The sequence below is a fragment of the Schistocerca piceifrons genome, chromosome X (assembly GCF_021461385.2).
Source record: "Schistocerca piceifrons isolate TAMUIC-IGC-003096 chromosome X, iqSchPice1.1, whole genome shotgun sequence".
Classification (NCBI taxonomy): domain Eukaryota; kingdom Metazoa; phylum Arthropoda; class Insecta; order Orthoptera; family Acrididae; genus Schistocerca; species Schistocerca piceifrons.
In genome coordinates this window covers 233,229,049-233,254,512 of record NC_060149.1, presented here as the reverse complement: position 1 = coordinate 233,254,512, position 25,464 = coordinate 233,229,049, and the positions used below count along the sequence as shown (strand labels likewise).

At 45.2% G+C, this 25,464-nt stretch overlaps 1 protein-coding gene across 1 annotated transcript in view; it reads left to right on the top strand.

The window, feature by feature from the left end:
• Window positions 1-25,464, top strand: part of LOC124722990 (probable nuclear hormone receptor HR3) — a gene marked incomplete in the record, with an annotated part of 435,770 nt that overhangs the window by 182,379 nt on the left and 227,927 nt on the right.

Genomic DNA, 25,464 nt, shown 5'->3' with positions numbered 1-25,464 from the left:
CGTATTCATGTCAACTAACGTGGATATCCTTAGACATACACGTGAACCCTGTGTTGCTACATTATAGCGGAAGAGTCCGCTTCCTTAGCTGGGCGGTAACGTGCTTGCCTCCCATACACTCGGCCCGAGTTCGATTCCCGGACTGGAGATTTTCTCCGCTCGTGGACTGGGTGTTGCGTTGTCCTCGTCATCATTTCATCCCCATTATCGGCCGCAAGTCGCTCAGTGTGGCGCCGACTGAAATAAGACTTGCACTTGGCGGCCGTACCCGAATGGGACGCCGGCCGGGGTGGCCGAGCGGTTCTACGCGCTACAGTCTGGAACCGCGCGACCGCTACGGTCGCAGGTTCGAATCCTGCCTCGGGCAGGGGTATGTGTGATGTCCTTAGGTTAGTTAGGTTTAAGTAGTTCTAAGTTCTAGGGGACTGATGACCTCAGAAGTTAAGTCCCATAGTGCTCAGAGCCATTTGAACCATTTTGAACCGAATGGGACCTCCCGGCCAACAATACAGTACGATCATTTCATTTCCTGAAATGGATGAGGCTCACCTCACAGATCGACAGGCGTCTTGTATCGAATCGCGGCCAGCACGGAACTTGGAGCACCGTTCGACACACGCCCAAACACACTCTTCATTCTCCGATGGATGTCTACCTGTGCTTGTACTACGGCAGGCCAAGAAAAGAATAACAGCAATACGGTCATGTTTGGACGCGTTTGTAAATAACGCCGGCATAGTTCACGTTTCAGCATTCACTGCACGCACGTCGGGAAGACGCGAATGCCACACTTATTCCTTGCCTACACGTCTGTCCCTATATACCCGCATCGGAGTAGCGCTACGTTGCATATGCGCTACAGCAACGCCCTCGATAGTAAACTTTTTGATCGCCCACTTGTAGTTGCTGTATTGAGGTGGCTTGCAAGGACGCAGCAACTAAACAACTCCGTCACGGGGCAAACGAGGTATGAACAGAAATTTGGAAAGTAAGGTCCGATCGGTCGCGAAATGGAAGAAACCACAGCAAAATCAAAAATGTTTTATTTGCAACAGTTAGCTACCTCCAAGCTACTTCTCTACATAGTCGCCGCTCAACTTGTACCAACTTTCCAATACCCTCATCATAAAAGGCACCCACCTGCGCTTTCCGCCAATTCTCTACGCCAGCAACAACCTATTGTCCGTGCCGGAATCATGTCTTCATACCCAGAGGTTGATGTGAGCAGAGGTGAAACTCACGGGGAGCTAATTGTGGGCTATATTGTGAACGATCAAACATTTCCCATCAAAAACGCTGCAGGAGCATATGCATTACCGCTGTAGTGTGGGACTGAGATTTGCCATGAGGAATGAAATGCATGACAATTATGTGGGCAGCAAGCGATCAGGCGAAATCCCTCACCAGGACCTCATACTTGGCGGCAGGACACTCCTTATCTAGGCACCTTTACGTGCTCACTGTGCGCTCATAACCGAAGGAGTGACGTGACGCGATTGACGGCCATACTAGAGACACTGCCCAACACATTTGTGCAGAGGTTCGTTGGATTTTCACGTCCAATCGGACATTACTTTCCGAATAGTTCTCGTAACATTGAACACTGGTCTAATTTCTGATTCCGCTGAACGATGAGTAACGAAGTTAGAAGTATGTCCATCTGGTTCCGCTGGCGGTGACGGTATGGGTCATGGCACTGTCTGTCGAGATATGCACATTTCAAACACGGTAAGACTGTGGAAACACTGAATGATGAGTGATGAGCGGAGCTGTGCGTCGGCTTAAATCTGCAATTGACGCGTGGATGTTCATTTGTGAATTATTAGTATGGTGGCAGGCGGAAGCGTGACCTAGTCCGTGTTTTCAGCGTCCACTGTGGCGTCGCACCTATTTGAATGACCCATGGTAGAAGCGTAACATGATTCGGTACGTGCGCCCTCTATGGCGTCTGACCATTACTACACTACCGACCATTAAAATTGCTACACCACGAAGATGACGTGCTACAGACGCGAAATTTAACCGACAGGAAGAAGATGCTGTGATATGCAAATGATTAGCTTTTCAGAGCATTCACACAAGATTGGCGCCGGTGGCGACACCTACAACGTGCTGACATGAGGAAAGTTTCCAACCGATTTCTCATACACAAACAGCAGTTGACCGGCGTTGCCTGGTGAAACGTTGTTGTGATGCCTCGTGTAAGGAGGAGAAATGCGTACCATCACGTTTCCGACTCTGATAAACGTCGGATTGTAGCCTATCGCGATTGCGGTTTATCGTATCGCGACATTGCTGCTCGCGTTGGTCGAGAACCAATGGCTGTTAGCAGAATATGGAATCACTGGGTACTGGAGGGTAATATGGAACGCCGTGCTGGATCCCAACGGCCTCGTGTATTATTAGCAGTCCAGACGCCAGGCATCTTATCTGCATGGCTGTACGGATCGTGCAGCCACGTCTTGATCCCTGAGTCAACAGATGGGGACGTTTGCAAGGCAACAACCATCTGCACGAACAGTTCGACGACGTTTGCAGCAGCATGGACTATCAGCTCGGAGACCATGGCTGTGGTTACCCTTGACGCTGCATCACAAACAGGAGCGCTTGCGATGGTGTACTCAACGACGAACCTGGGTGCATGAATGGCAAAACGTCATTCTTTCGGATGAATACAGGTTCTGTTTACAACATCATGATGGTCGCATCCGTGTTTGGCGAAATCGCGGTGAACGCACATTGGAAGCGTATATTCCTCATCGCCATACTGGCGTATCACACGGCGTGATGGTATGGGGTGCCATTGGTTACACGTCTCGGTCACCTCTTGTTCGCATTGACGGCACTTTGAACAGTCGACGTTACATTTCAGCTGTGTTACGACCCGTGGCTCTATCCTTCATTTGATCCCTGCGAAACCCTACATATCAGCAGGATAATGCACGACCGTATGTTGCAGGTCCTGTATGGGCCTTTCTGGATACAGAATCTGTTCGACTGCTGCCCTGGCCAGCACATTCTCCAGATCTCTCACCAACTGAAAACGTCTGGTCAATGGTGGCCGAGCAACTGGTTCGTCGCAATACGCCAGTCACTACTCTTGATGAACTGTGGTATCGTGTTGAAGCTGCATGGGCAGCTGTACCTGTACACGCCATCCAAGCTCTGTTTGACTCAATGCCCAGGCGTATCAAGGCCTGATTTCTCAGGATCGATGCACCCAAATTGCGTGAAAATGTAATCACATGTCAGTTCTAGTATAATATATTTGTCCAATGAAAACCCGTTTATCATCTGCATTTCTTCTTGGAGTAGCAATTTTAATGGCCAGTAGTGTATATGTCGCCACCCTGGAGACTGGCCTTGTCGTCTGAAGCCCTGTGTGTGGCACTCTGCCATATAAAAAATAAAGGAAGAAAATGACTGCTGACTGCATCCTTTACATGAGAAATGAAGAAAGTCGGGCATCTTGCACATTAATCGTTACGTAAGAGAACTAAAGGGTTTTGTATACTCCAATTGCGTCTTCGTTAACAGTTGTTAAGTCATTTACGGCATCGTAATACGCGTCGGAATGCGCTAAAGTGCGATAAGCGTCCCAGGCAGGTGTTATGTGCAGTGCCGAGAGACGCTGCGGCCGGGACTGGCAGCAGCCGGCAGGCAGAAGGCCGGAGCTTCGGGAGCAGCCGCGGTCCGAGGCGATCCTGCCCCAAGGCGCGCCGGCTGGCGTGGGTCGCTTATGCAGATGGTTGCCGGGATACGGGCCCTGCAGCCGCTCGCGCTCTGCACTATCGATCTGTCTGGCCGGTGCATGCAGCGTGCTGCATCCTACGCCACGCCCACGCGCCGTCTGGCTCCGACAATCTGCCTCTCCACAGTCGCGGAGCCCACGCGGATATCAAACGCCACACTGCCCTACAAATTGGGCAGCACCCTGTAGCGCTTCTCCGCTCTGTAATTACGTAATCTCTGTGGCAATGTCCCCGACACCTAACATTACAAACATTCGATAAATCCGGTTCCGCAGCACACGCCGCGGCCGGTAGTCCGTTAGAATTCTAGTGATGAGAAAATATTTCTTCCCTATTAATTGGCTGGAAAGAAGGAAGTAAGAATAAAATTTAACGTCCCGTATACGACCAGGTACTCAGAGACGAAGCGCGAGCTCGGATTCTGGAAAAAAAACTCGGCCGTGTCCTTTCGGAGGAGCCATCCCGTAATTCCCTTTAAGTGATTTAGAACAATCACGGAAAACCTAAATCTGGGTGTCTCAAAGGTGATTTCAACCGCTGTCGTCTCAAATTCGAATCCATTGCCTGACCCCGGTGTCATTTCGCTCGGGCGGCCGGAGCGAGGAGATATTGCGATGTATAGTTCCTAAACATCATACGGTGCACCTGTGTCTTTGGTTAAATTCCAAACCTCTCCTCAGTTCATCACGTAGTAAGGATATATGACACTGTTGATGGTGATCCATCCATGCCGAGCGGGATTAGCCGAGCGGTCTAGGGCGCTGCACTCATGGACTGTGCGGCTGGTCCCGGCGGAGGTTCGAGTCCTCCCTCGGGCATGGGTGTTTGTGTTTGGCCTTAGGATAATTGAGGTTAAGTAGTGTGTAAGCTTAGGGACTGATGACCTTAGCAGTTAAGTCTCATAAGATTTCACACACATTTGAATATTTTTGAGCCATCCATCTGATGCGAGCGTTGAGATCAGAGATATTAGCCCCAGAACAAATTTTATAGATGGTCTGTTGCATACTTCACTGGGCTAGCATTCCTAGCAGAAGAGCATTGCTCGACAAAGGCAAGCTGCCTGCTTAGAATCCGGCTTTGGCACACAGTTTTAGTCTGCCGCGAAAATTTGAAACGGCGCACATTTCCTGTAGAGTGAAATATTTATTTTGGAAAAAATTCTCTGGGCTCGGACTTCCGCGAGTGCTAGACCCGCAAACTGTAGGAGTACTTCTGTAAAGTTCGGTAGGTAGGGGATAAGGTAATATCGTAAGTAAAGTAGTGAGGGCGAGTCGTCAATCGTGTCTGCATGCCTCAGCCGGTAATAGATACTGTTGTTGTCATCCAACAGCAGTGCGTTATCTGCCGGCATGGGTGTCATACTATTCTTTTCTTTCATTTAAACAACATTCGTAACAACATAAAGACAACACTACACCACACGACGGTTTATCGCAGTCATGCAGGTCCGGACTTGGCAACAACGATCAGTGTTTCAACGTGGCCCACCAACGCCAATGCAAAGGGATCACAGCATTTGTGTCTGGCGTCGTGACACAGAAATATTCTGTTAAACAAAGTTGTACTATCTTAAAGTATAAGCCCACCCAGTTGGCCGTGCGGTCTAACGCACGGCTTTCCGGGCTGGAGGGAGCGCCTGGTCCCCGGCACGAATCCGCCCGGCGGATATGTGTCGAGGTCCGGTGAACCGGCCAGTCTGTGGATGGTTTTTAGGCGGTTTTCCATCTGCCTCGTCGAATGCGGGCTGGTTCCCCTGATTCCCCCTCAGTTACACTATGTCGGTGATTGCTGCGCAAACAAGTTCTTCACGTTCGCGTACACCACCATTACTCTACCACGCAAACATAGGGGTTACACTCGTCTGGTGAGAGACATTCCCTGGAGGGTCCACCGGGGGCCCAAACGCACAATAAGCCTGGGTTCGGTGTGGGGCGGCGGAGGGGTGAAGTGGACTGCGGTAGTCGTCGTGGGGTTGTGGACCACTGCGGCTGCGGCGGGGACGGAGCCTCTTCGTCGTTTCTAGGTCCCCTGTTAACATACAATACAATACAATCTTAAAGTCTAAATTATGCAGTATGATGGTGTTTAGTGTGGTTTTTTCTGCAAAAAAAGACAACATGCCTCAGACAAAACTATAATTAAGTTGAATCCAGTATCTACCGGATGGTTATAATTAAAGTACAGCTACTCACAGAGGTCCACTGGGGGCTGTAATTACCGTATGTCTGTAAAACTTGGTAGATATTCTAATGTATTAATGTGGAAACGATTTACGCTTGAAAAAATTAATTCCAATTTTGGCCATCACGTGCTGATCTGGCGCTTTGAATGCAATAAAGACACACAGAAATATTTCCACATATAATGGGTTAGGAATGAGGCGTGGTCAGAAAATGTTTATTTCATTATTAACCGACGCTTACACAATTTATTCAATATGAGCACCAGAGACGACGACGAGATGCTGCACAGCGCCAGATTAGCACCTGGTGTCCCAAATCGGAACTAATTTTTTTCCAGCGTAAATCGGTTCCGCATTAACGCTTTGGCATATCTACCTAGTTGCGCTACCATACCATAATTACAGCCCACACTAAACCTCCGTGAGTAGCTGCACTTTAATTACAACCACTTGATACTTTTAAATATTATCCCCCGCTGCGGTTTTTTTGTCTATATGTGAATGTTAATCTCAGGAAGTACTGTAGAGTTTTTGATAAGATACCACTGGAAAGAGTGATTCACGAGGAAGGGTTGTGTATATAATTTATTACCGCTACGCCAGACAACTCGCCTGGCGTGCAAAGCCGGGGCAGGTCGTTAGTATTTATATCGTCCAGAGAGTTCTTAGTACCACAAGATTTTACAGTGGCGGTTAATGTTTTGCTATCATGTTTGTGACACAAGACTTGAGTCTCTCGATCGCAGACGAAGTGCAGCATTGATTTTGGCGCTGTAGCACGCAGCCTGCAGTGTTCTGCAGACGCCGCGCATGACAGATAACAGAGACTACAAAAGCGAGCGCACCGTATCGTCAATACGAGCTCCAGTGTTCCGGCATGGTCGCCAGCACACGGTCTTGAATGGATGGTACAAATCTCTAAACTTAGTGCCGGTCAGGGTGCAACTGGGTGCTGCGACCAACGCTCAACAAAGAATTATTAATATTTCGGCCGCCTTTGTACTGCACGTGAGAAGGCAGGCATTCGCTTCAAACTGGCACTTGGGATGTACGTGTTTGTGTTTTCCCAACGATTCCTTTGTGTGTTTAGTTCCTAGACAAACTGCAACTATCGGTGTTCACTCAAGTCGACATCCAGTATCGTGGTGAAAAGAGCTAAACGCGGTTTTTTGAATTGCAACCCCACTTCGTACGATATCGATTCAGCGTGTTCATGAACACTGTGACCTGAAACGAAATTGCCGAGGAAAATTAGCAAATATATCAGGTAAGTAAATATGCAAGATGATACGGCGTTTAATACTCAAATACACACCACGACGCAATCACTCCGAAGGGAGCACTTGCGCAGTGTCTAATATCTTAAACCACATGCCCTGCTGTTTCTACGCGAGCGTTGCAGCTATATCTCCCTTGTTTAACAGAGCTATACTGTTATATATCAAATGGTGTTATAATCTGAAATTATCATATATATATCGCCTCCTCGAAATAGGAACTAAAGTGCTACAATTTGTTTTGCTATTGGAGGTTTTCTCACGAAACTGAATCTATGTGGACAATTCTGACTCTCTTTTCTCATTATCTACTTTTTTAATTTGCCCTTTGGGCGTTGCTCATTTAGCCAGACTCCAACGCTTTTGCGGTGCATATTGTAATTTGTTTATAAGATACGTTTTTCATTACTATGCATCCAGGACAACTATAAACGCATTTCCGCCATTTAACACAGCGTTTGTACAGGGCACATACACATCGCCTGCAACCGCAAGTGCCCACATATATGCTTGAGAGGGTACTTCAGCCCTTTGTACCCATTTTGCAAGCCACCACGGATGCCAGCCTCTTCGTAGCTGAATTCTGAGTTGCCTGGTTCCTTCTCTTGCCGGTGTCCTACAGAGCAGAGTTAGTGTTCTACCCCCAACGACCTTGGCGTGGACAGGATGTTAACTCTATGCGTCGATATCTTCTTCCGAGCTATTGCACAAATGAAGCTTAAATCACGTGGTTTCCTATTACAGAACCATAGCACTTCGTACGTCTTGTACGTAGACTAGTTCATACACGTGCCGTACAATCTTCGACTGAAATATTACTAAACTAGATCCATAGAATTAAATAGAGCCCCGTTCAATGTAACTGTTTTTCTGGTAGCTGAAAACAGTTATATATTGAACATGTCATAATATAACGCTAAGTTGACTGATATTTACTTAAGTTTATATTTGGAAATACTAAGAACCCTACTGGACCCAAGGAAAGGAAGACTGAGGTAGTAAGTATAGAGACATAGAATTATTGAGTAGAACCCGTTCATTCTAGCAACAGTGAAGCAGTGTTGCCAGCCGTTGTGGACGAGCGGTTCCAGGCGTTTCAGTCAGGAACCGCGCGACTGCTACGGTCGCAGGTTCGAATCCCGCCTCGGCCATGGATGTGTGTGATGTCCTTAGGTTAGTCAGGTTTAAGTGGTTCTAAGTTCTAGGGGACTGATGACCTCAGATGTTAAGTCCCATAGTGCTCCGAGCAATTTGAACCATTTTGAACCAGTTTTGAACCAGAAGATTGGTGGAGGCTCTATGACTTGTTTCCTTACAGCCTGATAACAAGTTCACCCCCGACAGTTGTGGGTACACCCAAAGTATACCTACAGTCCGAACCACTGAACGAGATTCATGAAATATCGTTACAGGTGAAAATCTTGTTAAGTGCAGGAAAAAAAATCTTGGGTTGGTATCACTTCGACCCTCGAACCTTTTTGTTTATTAATATGAATGGTGAACAACTGAACTGCCGCACCCGATCTGCTCAGTGCCGTGTGGCATGACCTATTTTTTTCGTATTTTAACCAGTTTTTCTTTTTCTTTTTCAGTGATGTTTATATGTGATTCGTCATCTGAAGTTATAGGTTATCTGAAAGCTCTATACGATGTCGTCAGAGCAAGTTCTCTCGTTCATTCCAATGTGCTGTAAACTTCGAGTTTGTCATCAAGCAGTTTTCTACGACACTTTTTACATCTTAATTTTTTTAAGCTCTGCCTTTTTAATTTTTGTTTTACGTCGAGTGATTAACCATTTCCTTTCCAAAATATGGAAAACTGTACCAAAGGATTTAATATTCGGGGAGAGTGTTATCAAAGAAACTAAAAACAGAGTAGTGCATTGTAATGAATACATTTGTTCTAATTTATGTATAAAACACGAGTGGGACTTCTGTGGATATGCCCATCGCATCTGATCGGGTTATTTATTTATTTCACTAGTAATATCAGTAACTAGAACGATACGAAGTCAGATTATAAACATCGAAACAGTAACAATAGTGTCCTTTCACGCTCTTTCACTAAATGAAAAGTACAGCTATACGACAGTCTGTCGTTTTTCTCTGTCTTCTGTGGGCAGAGATATTGAACCATTACAGCCAAAGGGTTTCTTGTGCTACAGCAGTGGTACACAGACGCCCCTTCAAGATGCCAGTGCATGGATTCGACGCCATGCTGTTTTATGACTCTAGAAAGTGGACGGGACTTCAAAATCCCGTCGGGCAGAAAAGGATTAATTCAGCGAGGAGTGGAAACGTATTTACCTACTTAGATTTGAGGAGACTGTGTGGGGAAAGGAGAGGAAGCGGAACCAGTTATAGACCAGTAAAGAAAACTGCGGAAGGTCTCAATCAATGTAACCATACTCAGCTACGCACGGGAGCCCGACTGCTTAACACACACGTAGCCCTGTCAGTATATCGTACATGGCCATCAGCTTGTTACTGAAACGGAGACCACGTTACAAACAGTGAGTAAGCTTCACTGATACATAAGTACGAATGCGACTGTAGTACTGGCTATTATGTAACGGTACACAGGTGCGTGGTAATTGTATCAGGAGGCAGGGCAGGTGCAACGGAGAGCGGTTTGCTTCGTAACCGGTTTTAAAGTTCAGATGCAGCGCTCGGTCGGCGGGTTACGAGTGCAATGAACACCAATATTGCACTTTCTGTCGCGCCTTGAGAATGATTCTGGATTGCACAGGAGTGATAAAAAGCATAAAGGCGCATATGAGCGACTTCATGCAGGCACTCTGCCAGGGGACGAAGATAGCATGGAGTGTTGATGCCGTAACTTCCACGGCAGGCGAAACTGAAATCACTTGAATGAGTAGTAACTTTACGTAAGTTGCTTCGTCTTCCGTGTAAACACTGTTTTCATTTACCTATCGACTACGTTATTTACGCACATTCTGGAACTACTGACAAGACTAATGCAACAGAAAGATCATGCCCGAGGAGTTACTTCGTGAAATGTTTGTTATAGCGCTACTATCCGGTTCTTATTGCAATAATTTGCTACCGACACTCCCTTTCTCCGTTATGATGTAACTGCTTCACCGATCGCCCGTTATTTATGGCTTGCTAACCAAGAAGGTTGTCAGTAAATAAAGGCATGGGACATGAAATTTGACTCTGGGTACAATAAAATGTTTAGAAGCGTATTTAAAATTCTATAAGAGAAGTGAGGACAGCACATTCCTTTAGAGGTCCAACATGCAAAAGCTTGTCTATGCTGGGAAAGATCAATGAGAATATGAAATTTACCGTTAATCATTTCGCACAGAGAGAGAAATCAGGAGTTTAGTAGCAGGCTGTAGTGAGCCGACATAGTCATGACAATAAATTGGAATATAGAAATAAATACTTTGTAACAGCCAGGAGAGTAATTGAAGAAAGTGGATAAAAATTGAATAGGCTTATAAGGTGAAGGAAACAATGTGCGTCATATTGCTGTCTGAAGATAGGAGAGGCTGGGCACCAATAAACTGTTGGGAAAGGCAGCTATAACGTGTCTTCTACAAAGGGTCTACGTTAGAAATATTACTAATTTTTGTACAGAAATTGTTTGTTGTCAAGCAAGGTCGGAAAAGTTGGTCATAGCATCGCGTCTGATTCTTAATTTGTGACAGTTAATCCTAAAGTAGTTTGAAACGAAACACAAATTCGATTGAAAGTTGTTTTCGTGCGTAGAATCATTTAAAAGTATGCGATTTGCAAAGCCTCTGCTTATGTTTTCTAACGTGGGCCTTCACTTCAGTGAACCAGCTTCGGCTAGCCATAAGGAACAGTACAGTGCCGCAAGCATCGAGTGTAAGCGCAATCACAGCCGACCACATGTCACAGCGAGCTGAGTTGATAGCCTCCACGATAGCGATTCGGTCTGCTAAAATGGAACAAACCCGTGGACACTGCCCTTAGCTGTGTACTCAGCATCGATTCCACAGACATTCGAACGTGCTGAAAAGTTTTTCAGTCCTTTCCATACCTGTCTACGTAGTAAATATTTAAAAGATGAAGATCTCCAAAGTTGATTGAATTGTATTACTATCAGCGAACTTTAGAGCTCGAATTCAGTCGACGTTGGGCGGATTTTCCCGCTAAATCGCGTGAGAATAGTCAGAGATAATTAACTGCTATTTGAATTATTTGTTTGTCTTTGTTAACACGAGAGAATGATTACAACGACAAAGCATAGCCTTCCAAAGACGATGGTAATCTTGATTTACAAAGTATATACTCGTACTTTTGTTCTCTTCTAGCTTGAGAGCCTCATCAGCACCATAGGCATTGGAAAATAATTGATCTACGTCAGCCGTAACGTAGGGAGGAAAACAGTATGTATTTGGAGGAAGTGAAACGGCCAAACGCAGTTGAAATGTAGTGTGCGTGACATATGTGAGGATGGAGAAGGGTGACAGGGTAGCGTAGTGTTCCGCTAAACGTGTACTGAATACTGTCTAAGAGTCACGATCAGATTTTAGCTTACATACGCATATCCTCTGATTCGAAATAAAACTTAAGCGTTCATTCTCTATGCTTGTAAAGCTCACTGCCTAGTGATCTAAATGTCACTAGAAATAAACGTAGTGACAGCTTGATAAGTGACATTAGCACATGTAGGAGGTGTGGCACGTGAGTCGTAAACGATCTCGATAAGGAACTGATTTTTATGTTGGTATGAACTGGTGCTTACGCTAGTAATGAGTAAAGAGGCTTTCTTTGCGGGCATTTTTACTAAGACAGTAGTTTAAAGAAATTTACGACCTGCCTCAAGTAGATTAAAATGACATTCTGCAACTTTCTCTGTCAGTTACAATGTAGTTAGTTAAAAAATTCAATTTTTGTTTCACCGTGACAGCAAATAGCAGAGCAACTTGCGTTCGCTACATGCAGGGATTATCGGTCTACCGTTGCAACCAGTTCGCTGCGAATAATTAAGCTTTTTGTAAATGAAGCTGGGTGTTCAACGGACAGAGAACATAAAAGAAATTTGTCGATAGATAATGAGACTTCTAATTCAAACGCGAGTGGTCGTGGTGGCGGCTTCAAAAATTTAGCGTTTATGCAGCTTCGCTGATAGTTGTGTCGGTGTTGGGCGCGAATCATGTAGTAAGAGAATGACGTAGGTCAGGAGATGCGGAAAGATGCGATATGGAGGACTAGTGAAGTTTTGGAAAGATACAGAGGACCAGCAAAATACAATGTAAAATAAGCTACGTATATAAAATTTTAGTGTTGTTATAGAAGATAAAAATAAACTCTTTTTATGTGACAAGATTTTACAGGTGCACCGTTACCCGCTGGGGCATCATGAAGTTTCTAATGCTAGTGATGTTCAGAGACGGTGTTCAAACTGCCATGTGATGAATATTGTTTTAGACATGTTACTGACTTCCTACGTACTTCTGTGTGTGTGTGTGTGTGTATGTGTGTGTGTGTGTGTGTGTGTGTGTGTGTGTGTGTGGAGGGGAGGAAGGATGTGTTCAAGACATCGATAGACGCTTCAGATGAGCTGGTTGCCCGTTTGGCTGAAGCTACTGCTATTATTCGTGTAGCGCCTGGTTGTTTTGCTCGTCTTACACAGTCATGTAAATGAGCGACATTTTCAGTAACATCTCTAAAATAATATTCATCGTGCGACAGTTTGAACGCCGTCTCTGAACATCACTAGCGTCAAAATCTTCATGGATCCGTAGCGGGAAAACGGCGCACCTGTGACATTTTTGTCATATAAAAAAGTTTTTATCTCCTCTGAACACTCTAAAATTTTGTATACGTAGTTTTGTTACAGAAATCTTAATAAAACATGTGACAATATCCATTATTTTTAATTCTTATTAGATTATTGCTGAATTACATAATCGCCGCACGGTCTAGGGCGTCTTATCCCGGTCCGCGCGGCTCCCTCAGTCGGAGGTTCGAGTCCTCTCTCGGGCATGGGTGTGAGTATTGTCCTTCGTTTAAGTTAGATTAAGTAGTGCGTAAGCTTAGGGACCGATGATATCAGCAGTTTGGTCCCACAAGACCTTACCACAAATTTCCAAAAAAATTACATAATTTCCGCACTTACACTAAACAAATAACTACGAAAAACCGTTCTTATGCAAGACTCAATTTCATTTTTCTGACTTATGTTTCGCCTCATAGATTTTCAATATGAAACGTCTTTACTGCCTTGTTGCAAAACAGCTGTTGTCAGTGAAATCAGCTTCCGTTGATGGTGTCACACGCTACATAGCGACAACTTGTCATTATATTCAGGATTTATGCCCGCTTGCGCACGTTGTGGTGACATAGGTAAAATTAAACAGTCAGTGGTGAGTTATGCGTTTTCATTGTTCGTAAACTGGATCAGCAATAGCTCCAATACTAAACTGCATAAACACCGAATTACGTGAATCTATAACTAATAATTCAACACATAGTATTTTATTTGTCATATGTAAGGGAATGGAACGTCGGTCACTGTAAGTAGCACTGGCATGGGCGTAGTCAGCGTCATGGAAAAAAATGCTCTTTATAAACCGAATTTGCATTCTTGCTCCTTCTCCACACACACACACACACACACACACACACACACACACACACACACACGCGCGCGCGCGCGCGCGCGCACACGCACGCACACACGCACACACATCATTATATTATCAGTTTTAACAAAGGCCGAACATGTAATGAATGCTGCGTAGTAGTAAGAACATCCAGAACCAGTCGTTGTTAAACGTCAAAGCTATTTCGCCATTCACCACGTAATTAATTAGTTCTCCCCCACCCCTCCCCCCTTCCTTCAACCGCGAATCCTAGGTATGTTCATGAGAATAGGTGACGCATATCTGACAAAATATGAAGAAACAATTCTAATTCGCATCGCGAGAAATTTATTTATTTTTCTGAATTTGTTCTCCACATATGTTAGGTTTCAGGTGGAACAAAAGTGTAGGAAGCCGAAAGTAAAACAGCTGGAAAATGCGTTAGAAAACGAGTATATTTGTGTAGGGTGGCTGGAATCGTAGATGCAATAGACAGCTGTGGAATGCTTAAGGACGAAATTAACTTTCGCATTCTGTGTCACTGTCTATTAACATAGCTCGATGAAACTTGGAAATAACTGCTAAAGTGTAGTACAGAAGGTAACTGAAAGAAATACGCGATGAGACGAACAGAAACTACACTTTTTATTCGAAGACAATAATTACACTAAAGTCACCCCGATTTTTGATGGTCCCCTGGATATAGCAAAAGGCGGGACATGGTTCATAATAGGGTGTATGAGCACCGCGAGCGGTAATCCATGCTCCATGATGTGCTCCCTCAAGGTTGCTAAGGAGTTCTTGTGGTATGACGTTTCATTCCTTGACCAGCGCAGCTGACGATCGCCGTTAGTGCATGTGGACGAGCTGCAAAATGTCTCCCTATCGCATCTCGCACTTGCTCGATAGGATTTAAGTCGGCGGAACGGACAGACCAGTCCATTCACCGAATATCTTCTCGTTTCAGGAGTTCCTCCATCTGCACTGAAAGATGCGGTCGCGCACTGTCATCCACAAAAATGAAGTGAAGGTCGAATGCATCCTTGAGAAAACGTAAATGCGGAAGGAGTACAGTGTCACAATAAAGTTGACCGGTGAGTGCTCCGCGTGAGAAGATTCGGAAGTCAGTACTCCCATGCAGAATTATGCCTGCCCACCTACAACAATTGGACCACCAAAACGATCGTGTTCGATAATGTTCCTAGGTGCATTAAGCGTTTCCACCTCTCGGCATATCAGGGTACATCCAAAATCGTCACTCACACTGAACCTGCTCCTATTCGAGAAGAGCATGTTAGTCCACTCTTCGTTGGACCAGTCAACGGAACGCAAAGTACTGGTCGTCGGGCCACCATGCAGGCGTCATGCCTTTGTGGAGCCTGGGATTGCGTGCCTTGTAGTCGTGTTAAATGTACATCTGCTGTCCGACGTGGGTTCCTTTTTGCCTGTTGCATAATGCAGCGGTCATCTGCTTCTGTGGTTGACCGTGCTCGAATACCCGTTCGCCTTCCTACAGCAGTGCCTGTCGTTCAAACCGCTCCCCATACACGTGAAGCAATGCTGTAAAATAACAATCTCCTGAGCTACACTAATCACACTTCGTCCTTTTTCCAGTTTCCCCATGTTTCTTCCGCCTGTGAATTCCTAAGGGACCAAACTGCTGATGTCATCAGTCCCTAGACTTAACACACTACTAAAACTAACTTATGCTAAGAACAACACTCACACCCATGCCCGAGGGAGGACTCGAACCTCCGGTCGGAGGGGCCACGCAGTCCGTGACACGGTCTACGTGTTGTCTCCAGGCCGTGTTGTAATGAAGAACACCATAACAGAGCACCGTAACTGTTCCCTGATTGACGCACACTGTCTTTTCCAGTTCCTTCAATTGCCTCGCGTTGCGGGGCCAACCCGATTTAGTGCTATAGTCACGCTGACCTCGCGCCATGTGACGTCCGGCTATCTGAGCACGAGTGGGAGACCTCTGGCAACGTGCTCCCACACATTCTTCATTTCCACCGAGTAGTTAATATGTTATTTTACTTTATCTATATAGTCCCTAAGTTTTGCGCAGCAGTGTATTTTTAGTTAAATAAAAGCAAATTGCGTGTGGCGAATAAGTCGCTTGTTATGATTCCGAAATTAGTTTTTAGAATTGTTAGAGGGAAAATAAGACTGCCAGGAGTTGCAGTAAGTTATGTTCGTAGAGGCGTTCCGTTGGATTTGTTTTGTTAGTAGGATTACATTGATGGCGGCAGTAGCGCGAAAACTCGTGTGTAGAGGCTGCAAGGCGCGCTGCAAGGAAACCGGCGGCGCGCCAGCGCGAGCAGGAGGCCGCGCAGAAGTGGGCCAAGAGTTGAACGCCTGCGCCCAAGGCCGGGCCGCGGCCGCTTTCAGCAGCGCTGGCTGCGTAACCACCTGCCGCCAGCCGCCAGCCGCCAGCGCCCGCGCCAGCAACTGCACCCCGCGCGGCGCTAGCGCCAGCGTCGGCGAGCGGCCACCCCCGGGGAACCCCCGTCCACAGCGCCTAAACCCCCAGCAGGGCCGGCTCTGCCGCCAGCGATGTCGACAGCGCCCGCGCCCGCGCCGCTACCACTACGTGTCGCAACCCGGCTTTCCCGCCGCTGTTCGCACTGCGCTCGCTGCTGGTGCTGCTGCTGCGGCTGCCACCGCTGCCGTCGCTTGCCTTGCCAGATACAAGTCTTTTAAAAGGCTTTGACATTTTCTGATTCCGAATCTAAGCGCATCTTTGCAATACGTTTAGTAAGAATTTCCACGCGGACACCACGGAGATTGTAGAAAACAATATAAACGCTCATTATTATCGGAGCAAACCCCCTAGCTTACTTATAACGCACCTACTTTGACTTCTTGTCTTGTTCTTGTGTTATTCACATTTACACCTATACTCTCTGCAAGCCACCTCAGTGTGTGTGGCGGAGAGTACTTTGTGCACTACTGTCGGTTCCCGCACTCCCTGTTCCAACTGCGAATGGTACGCAGGGAGGACGATTGTTAAGAAAATTGCTGGCAGATTAAAACTGTGTGCCGGACCGAGACTCGAACTCGGGACCTTTGCCTTTCGCGGACAAGTGCTCTACAAACTGAGCTACCCGAGCACGACTCATGCCCGGTACTCACAGCTTTACTTCTGCCAGTACCTCGTCTCCTACCTTCCAAACTTTACAGAAGCTCTCCTGCGACCCTTGCAGAACTAGCACTCCTGAAAGAAAGGAAATTGCGGAGACATGGCTTAGCCACAGCCTGTGGGATGTTTCCAGAATGAGATTTTCACTCTGCAGCGGAGTGTGTGCTGATATGAAACTTGCTGGCAAGACGATTGTTGGTAAATCGCTACGTGTGCTCTAATCTCTCTAATTTTACCTTTATCGTGTTTTCTCGAGGTGTACGTAGTAACACAGCGTGTGAACAAAAATACGGAAACAAGCCCAATACGGCGTAGAAAGCACATTGGCATTCACAACAACTTCCAGTCGTCTCGGAATGGATAAATACAGGCCCTGTACGGTTTTCAAAGCAATATTACAGCATTGTTCCAGCAAAATAGTGGCAAGTTCAGGTAAAGAGATGAAAATGGGTGGCAATCACGTACCCCTCTCTTCAAAGTAGACCACAGATTCTCAATAATGATGAGAATTGCTGACTGTGGTAGCTAGTGGAGATACGACAATTCATCGTCGGGCTCACAAAACCACTTCTGGAAGATGCGACCTGTGTGAACAGAGGTCCTGTCGTCTTGGAACACAGAATCACCATCGGGAAAGAAACATTTCATCATGAGATGGACCTGATCAGCCAAAATGGTCCCATAATCCTTAGCAGTAATGCGATCTTGCAGAGTAACCGTGGGGCCTATGAAATACAACGATACGTCTGCCAGAATAGTCACCGCCATGTTTCATTCTTGGACTGCAAACTCGGCCAGAAGTTGGAAACGGTGTGGAACAAAACTCATCCGACCAAACGACTTCCTTCCACTGCTCCATAGTTCAGGTTCTACGGCTTCGGCACCACGTACTCCTGTTACGGGCTTGTGTATCGCTGATGAATGGTTTTGGAATTCGGGCTCACCCTGCAATTCTTTGCTTATGGAGCTCCGTTCGTGCTGTTTTGGCGCTGACAGGGTTCGCGTGTACGACATCCAGTAATGCAGTGATTTTTTGCAGCTGTCGCCCCTTATATTTCGCTACAATCCTCTTCGATTACCGTCTGTCACGATCACTCAACACACGCTTTATTGACGTTGTGACTTAGCGGAGATGTTTTTCCACTTTCCTCTATGCGTTAAATCTTCCATTCCTGTGCCACTTGAAACACTGAACACTTCTGCTGTCTTGGTTTCGGAAGCACCCATCATACGAGCAACAACAGTTTATTCACGGCCTAATTTGCTTAGCTCCGACACAACTACGAGGGTTGGAACTTTAATAGTGGCAACTATCTATTTACAGCTCGTACAAAATAGATACGTGTTACAAAGTTATACTGACCTTCAAAGTAGTCACCAGCATTGTGTTTAACCCGTTTTCAGCGATGTGGAAGTCGCAGGATACTCTCAGCAGTACCAGTTGTGTTGACAGTTCGAGCGGCGCGGTCTATTGCCCGACGAATTTGTAGCAGTTCCGAAGCAAATGCCGTGAAGTGTTTCCTTCAGTTTAGAAATCGAGTTTAATTTACGAGGACTTAAGTCAGGGGAGTGCAGTAGGTGGTATAGCACTTAAGCAGCTCTATCAGTCAAACAAATCAGTAACAGCTTGCACTGTACGTGCTTGAGCATTGTCCTGCAAAATGATGGTCAGGTCCTGTAAAAAGTGTCTCACTTCTGTCTCTATGCTTTTCATTTTTGGAACAAAACCTACGACTACACTCTACCGATCTGGACGTCCATAATGCAAATTTTCCGCTCTCCTGGCTGGTAGTAGTGTGAAGTCACATCTTGATGAAACCGACTACAGACATCTAAGTCATCTGTACCTGTCGCTTATTTTGTGCTGAGAGGTCAGCTTCATAAGAGAATCCCAGTTAATTGACTCGAGTCTGGCAACCACCCGTTGCCAGCCTATCACAGCTGATATTCGTACAGATCCCAAATAACTTTTCCGTTAGAACAGTAACTTACCTGATTAAATTTCTGATCGCATTTACAATAGTAATGTCATTACACAAACATCCGCATTGACTGCATTAACTACAGATTAACTCACGTTTTTTGGTTGAAGAAAAAAATCTTTTTAAATGACTCTACATTGGAACATTGTTGAACCTACAGAAGAAAGGTATCTTGGTTAATTATAGAGTGTTATAGTTTCATCTGGTATAACGAATATCTTCAAAGACTCTCGATATAACGCATCGCTTCCTTAACATACTGGGAGGTGGGCTTGGCCGAGTCGTATACGTCCGGTGAACTGACAACCCTTTTTTCTCGCTCAAAGATCATTCTTTTTATAATTTTTAGTTGAATTTTGTTCTAGAGCGAAGAAACTATCGCATTAATTTCTCATTTATTGTCCCAGACACACGGACAGTTAATATAAGAAAGCATAAACATTTGTACAGAGGGCGTATATGACTGCACTTCATTCCTTCCCTTTACCCCTCTTCAGGAAATATGTAGAAACAGCAAATGAGCAAACGGCTATATTGATACTCCTACGTGAACATCAGATCCAGCTTAGCGAATATCCTCAAAGGGGATAATAACATGTTCAAAAACACAAATAATACGAAAATGGAGAAGAACGGGATTAATTTAAAACCGAATATTTTGATATTTCCTGTGTGCCGGCCGAAGTGGCCGTGCGGTTAAAGGCGCTGCAGTCTGGAACCGCAAGACCGCTACGGTCGCAGGTTCGAATCCTGCCTCGGGCATGGATGTGTGTGATGTCCTTAGGTTAGTTAGGTTTAACTAGTTCTAAGTTCTAGGGGACTAATGACCTCAGCAGTTGAGTCCCATAGTGCTCAGAGCCATTTGAACCAACCATTTCCTGTGTGAAATAGTTAGTTAGAAAACATTTACGAAATCTATAGAGCCATAAGTTGTTACTTTGTGGTTTCGTCTCGTTCGGAATGTAAATTCCCTTTATGAATAGTGGTAACAATACGATTGAAATTCGTCACGAAAATTTTGTAGTATTACCGGGGTACAGGCTCCATATGTGTGCTTTGCTTAGAATCGTAATTTATTTCCTGGACGACTCTCCTATATTATCCATTCTTTTTTTTTTTCTTTGTACTTCGTTCCCCCTCGTGAATCTTAGAAAGATTCAGAGAAACAGTGCACTTGCCTCAGCAACCATCACCCTTTGCGGTTAAATAACCCATGAGCAACTATACAGCAATACTTCAAATTTTTCACCTTTAGTTAGAAATTTTTGTAAAGTCTTCATAGTTTTCTAACAGTGGATGCTATTACGTCCCTCTAATACTTTATACAACAGTTTCAACCTGGACTGTAAAAGAACGAAGTGTTCGTTACCTCTACATGTCTTTCCTCTCAACGGTAACACTCCATTAGGGAGGAGGAGCTTGCTCCCTCCACAGGGCTTCTCCTCGGAGCACTCTACGTTCAGAGAGAAGCTTTTTTCTTCTGCCTAAGACACTACGTTATGAAGTCAGTTGAAAAGTGCGCCAGTAGTACACATTCTAGACTTTCAACCCCTGCCTCAGCCGTCCACTGTGCTGTGAAGTTCGACGAATTTATCGAATCAAAAACCTTTTATCTATTTTTTTTTTACCAAATGCAGACCGGGTGTAATAATTGCCACATTAAGGGTAAAAATAATAGTTATCAACGGAATTTACTTTCTGTACGAGACATAACAGTGAAATAACTACCAAACGTTGAGACTAATCAATAACATGCTCTCAAGCTGGCACTTACGAGTAAGCCGGCCGCTGTGGTCGAGCGGATCTAGGCGCTTCAGTCTGGAACCGCGCGACCGCTGCGGTCGCAGGTTCGGATCCTGCCTCGGGCATGGATGTGTGTGATGTCTTTAGGTTGGTGAGGTTTAAGTAGTTCTAAGTTCTAGGGGACTGATGACCTCAGATGTTAAGTTCCATAGTGCTCAGAGCCATTTGAACCATTTGAACTTACGAGTAATCTCATAAGAAAAATAAAGAAACTAAATAATGGATTACCTCAGGGGTCAGTACTATCCCCTATACTAGTTAACCTTTATATTTCTGACCTACATGAAACCAGCGCAAAGAAGGTGGTATTTATTGTTGTTTTGTTCCTTGTAATTTAGATTGCCCTTCATTTGTAGTGCTATACGTTAAATAAATAAATAGCATCCATAAGTACCTTAGCAAGGTAAAATATATACTGTACGAATTTCCAAGGTCATGACTTCTTTCATGCTTTCTCAGCCTAGGACTTCTGTTTACACATTTGTACTTCGGAAGCCAACATACGTTGTATGAACAAAGATGCGTAGTATACCCTATTGTTACTCAGTTTTCGTACGGTTCGAGGGAAGAACACTGTCAACACCCTTCTGTATAAGCCCCAATTTCTCTAACATTACTATCACGTGAAATGTATGGTTGCGGGATGTTTCTTAACTTGTTTCCGAATCGCGGTGTATCGGAAATGTGTGAATAAGACTCGATGCACACGAGCGATTTAGTATCGCTAGTTCGCTGTGCCACCGAGCATTTTAGCAGTACTTGTGAAATAATGGAGCCATGCAGAGCACGGCAGTGAAACTGCGAAGACGCGGCGATAGAACTGTGGTAGTCAACCACTGGGGCTTCGTAGCGACCACTGCACACGTGCTCGCAACTCCAACAACTGCTGTGAGCGTACCGTGGATGCAGTCGGTTTTGATACGGAATTATTTATCGACGACGTGAAGAAATATGGAATACATTTCGCAAGAAGTGCCATGATAAGATTAAGAAGAGAGCCGCATAGTTTCAAGCGTGAGAGAAGTTTTATAAGAGTTTTGCTGCGAAAACGGTTAAGAAGAAAAATGATGTAGACAAGTATCACTGTTAAACCATTTTGTGCGTGTGTTCCGGTACCGCTCGAATGTGGCCATTCATAACTTGAAATAATCAAAAAAATGGTTCAAATGGCTCTGAGCACTATGGGACTTAACTTCTGTGGTCATCAGTCCCCTAGAACTTAGAACTACTTAAACCTAACTAACCTAAGGACATCACACACATCCATGCCCGAGGCAGGATTCAAACCTGCGACCGTAGCAGTCGCGCGGTTCCGGACTGAGCGCCTTAACCGCGAGACCACCGCGGCCGGCCTTGAAATAATCCTAATCAACAAATGCATTACTGTCCGGCGAGAGCCATTTCATCTCAGTATACAATATTCAGTCAATAGTAACAGCTTAAAAGACGGGATGGCTACAAAAAAACTTTCGCTAGTTGAGAGGGCCCCTATGAAAAACGAGTGATAGCAGGGCAACCATACTTTATGGAAACTTTTGTAAGGACACGTGGAAGAGAAATAACGGATAAACCATTGAAAGAAACAAATTTTAGTTTCCACATGAGAGGGTAACATTTGTTAATTGCGTACCATGTTTACGTTCCAGGTTACAAACCTTGCCCAATGTGACGACCATCTGAATTGGTGAGTAATGTAAAGTTTGTACGGATAATAGTTCAAAACTGTTCGCAGCACTTTTCGAACGGTGGACCATGGAATGTTCAGCTGACGTGACGCAGCTCGTGCACTTGAACATCGCAAGTTGCGTCCAGCATTCTCAGCCATGGCAACAGTAACTTCATCAACAATTTGTGCCGAAGTTACCCGTGGGCTTTTCCCAGCAGCAATTCCCAAATCGCCAGTTAATTCGAACTTCTGAATCATGTTCAAAAACGGTGCGGAAAGAGGACCTCTCCGTATCCGTTGGTACTCACGAAGAGCAGTTGCACTATTGCTGCTGTTATCATAAAACAGCTTCACGGATAAAGCCTTGCTCACCTTGTCCATAGCCATGTTGATTGACTGCAACTGTGATGCACACTGATACTTGTGTTTCAACTCTACGTTGTCGTATCTGTACCAAAGCGAACGGCAGATTATGACAGTAACACTATTAACAACGCAAATCCTGCAGCGCACAATCCGAAAATCATTCCTATAATGTTGGGTACCTATGCTATAAATAGTTTTCCGTCTACACTGGCTCACGTAGCGAAATTTTAATAATTATAACAATATTCAGTCAATAGTAACAGAGTAAAATATATTCTGTTATTTCAGCTGATTCAGTGTAAGCAGTGCTTTATTGTATAGCAGCCATACTGCCAGCTTTGTTCTGCCTTCGCTCGAACTGTCTGTCTTTCAGTCTAGTGCTCCTGCGTGATAATCGCTGCGATGTCGCCGTGCGTGCACTGAAACGATTTCTGACGCTGCGAGCTGGCCACGGGCAGGCGCGACTGTTAGTCGCCCCTGTACATCGATCGTAAGGCACTCTCAGACCACCGCGCCTTTCTTGAAGCGTCTTCCGCTGTAGTTCACTGATGTTTCTGTGAGACTCTTGTGCTGTTTAAAAAAACCCGTGACGAAGCGAGATGGCGCAGTGATAGGACATTGCACTAGAATGCGAGAGGTCGACGATTCACATCACCGTCGGGCTAACCACATATAGACTTTCCGTGGTTTTCCTAAATCGCTTAAGACAGATGCCAGGATGGTTCCTTTGAAGAGGACACGATCGAATTACTTCCTTATCCGAGATTGTCCTCCATCTCTAATGACGTTATCATCGGTCCTTAATCCTTCTTCCTCGGAGAAAAACGCAGCTTCTCTGTCTCTTCGTTAACCCAATTTTCTAAGGATCCGAAGCTATGGAACAGTACTTAAGAATTTGTCGGACGTGTGTTTTGCAGGCAAACCCTTTCGTAACCGAATTGGAATATCTGAGGCCGCCTGCGACAAGTTCGTGGAATCACACACGAGCGATGATAAGCACGTGAGTGAATTTTCTTCCTGAGAATTCTTGCAATAATTGTGAATCCGGCGTCTCCCCTCCCTACTTCTAGATTTACCAAGCTGTTCCACCTTAAATCGTTGCTGAAAGATCGACGAGGGCGTGCTGGGAAGTAACAACCCCCATTTTTTATGTGAAAACTGTAATGGCTTTTTTAATCAAGTGAAGTTTATTAACATTCTAAATAATTATTCTTCATGTTTACATATTTATTTCTCAGCATAGTCGCCCTGGCGATAAACAAATTTCTCCCAACGAGACACCTGGTTGCTGATATCGTCAGAGTAGAATGTTTGACTATGTTGACGGAGCCACAACCTCAACTCTACGTGCACCGCTTCATCGCTCTCAAAGCGAAGTCGTCGAAGATGTTCTTTAAGTTTTGGAAACACACGAAAATCGGATGGGGCTAAGTGGGGGCTGTATGAAGGATTATCGATGACAGCAAACCCAAGGCGTCGGTTTGTTGCAGATGTTGCAGCGCTCGTGTGTGGTCTGGCATTGTCATGCTGAAGGAGAGGGTGCTCCACGTGTGGACGAACTCTTCGAATTCTAAACTCGATTACAGCACGCTGTTTTTCACGCGCCGACATAGTTACATTAGACACTGCCATGTTACTCTCTACAATTCGTAGCCCTCTAGCGGCAGACGGCTGTAATATGTAGACATGAAGAATAAAGATGTAACATGTGAATAACGTTTGTTTTATTTAAAGAGCTTTAAAAGTTTTCACATCCAAAATTCGGAGGCGCTATTTTTCAGCACGGTTGGTTGGTTGGTTGTTTCGGGGAAGGAGACCAGACAGCGAAGTCATCGGTCTCATCGGATTAGGGAAGGACGGGGAGGGAAGTCGGCCGTGACCTTTGAAAGGAACCATCCCGGCATTTGCCTGGAGCGATTTAGGGAAATCACGGAAAACCTAAATCAGGATGGCCGGACGCGGGATTGAACCGTCGTCCTCCCGAATGCGAGTCCAGTGTTTAACCACTGCGCCACCTCGCTCGGTATTTTTCAGCACGCCTGGTTTCGCGACATCTCGACCGTTCCACTCTCCAATAATACGGGGTCAAAAATGAATGCGTAATCATTTCCGTAAGAGCTCTGATTTCTCTCATGTTATTTCAGTCGCCGTTTTTCCGTATGCAGGTGACAGGCGGAGGATCTACTTGGTCAATGAAATTTCGTGAAAATATTTCGCCGCAACGAAGCACGCGTTGGGTTTAATGATTACCATCCCAACTCTTTTATCATATCCTTGACACACTCTTCCCTTTTGCTTGATAATAAGAAACGATTTGCCCTTCTTCGAACTTTTTCTGTATTTTTCTAAGTCTTAATACTCTTAATACAGGGGTTGGACAAAAATATGGAAATACCGCAATAAGTGCATACTTTAACATAAAATGCAAATGACAGCCAAGCCTGCAGGTTGCGTTGTTGTGTTTGACTGCGGACTCACAAACTGCACCTATAAAATGTCCGTAACACGTTACACGTGTCAGTTGCGGTCAGAACAGTATTCTGTGTAGTTGTTAGTGCACTGTGTTGAAGCTTAAGTGCATTCGAACGTGAGCATACTGTTGGTGCTCGTAGGTACCACGGTAGCCGAAGTGTTAGATGTTTCAAGAGACACCGTATCGGAGATTTATACCGAATACAGGGAAAGCAGAGAAACATCATCCG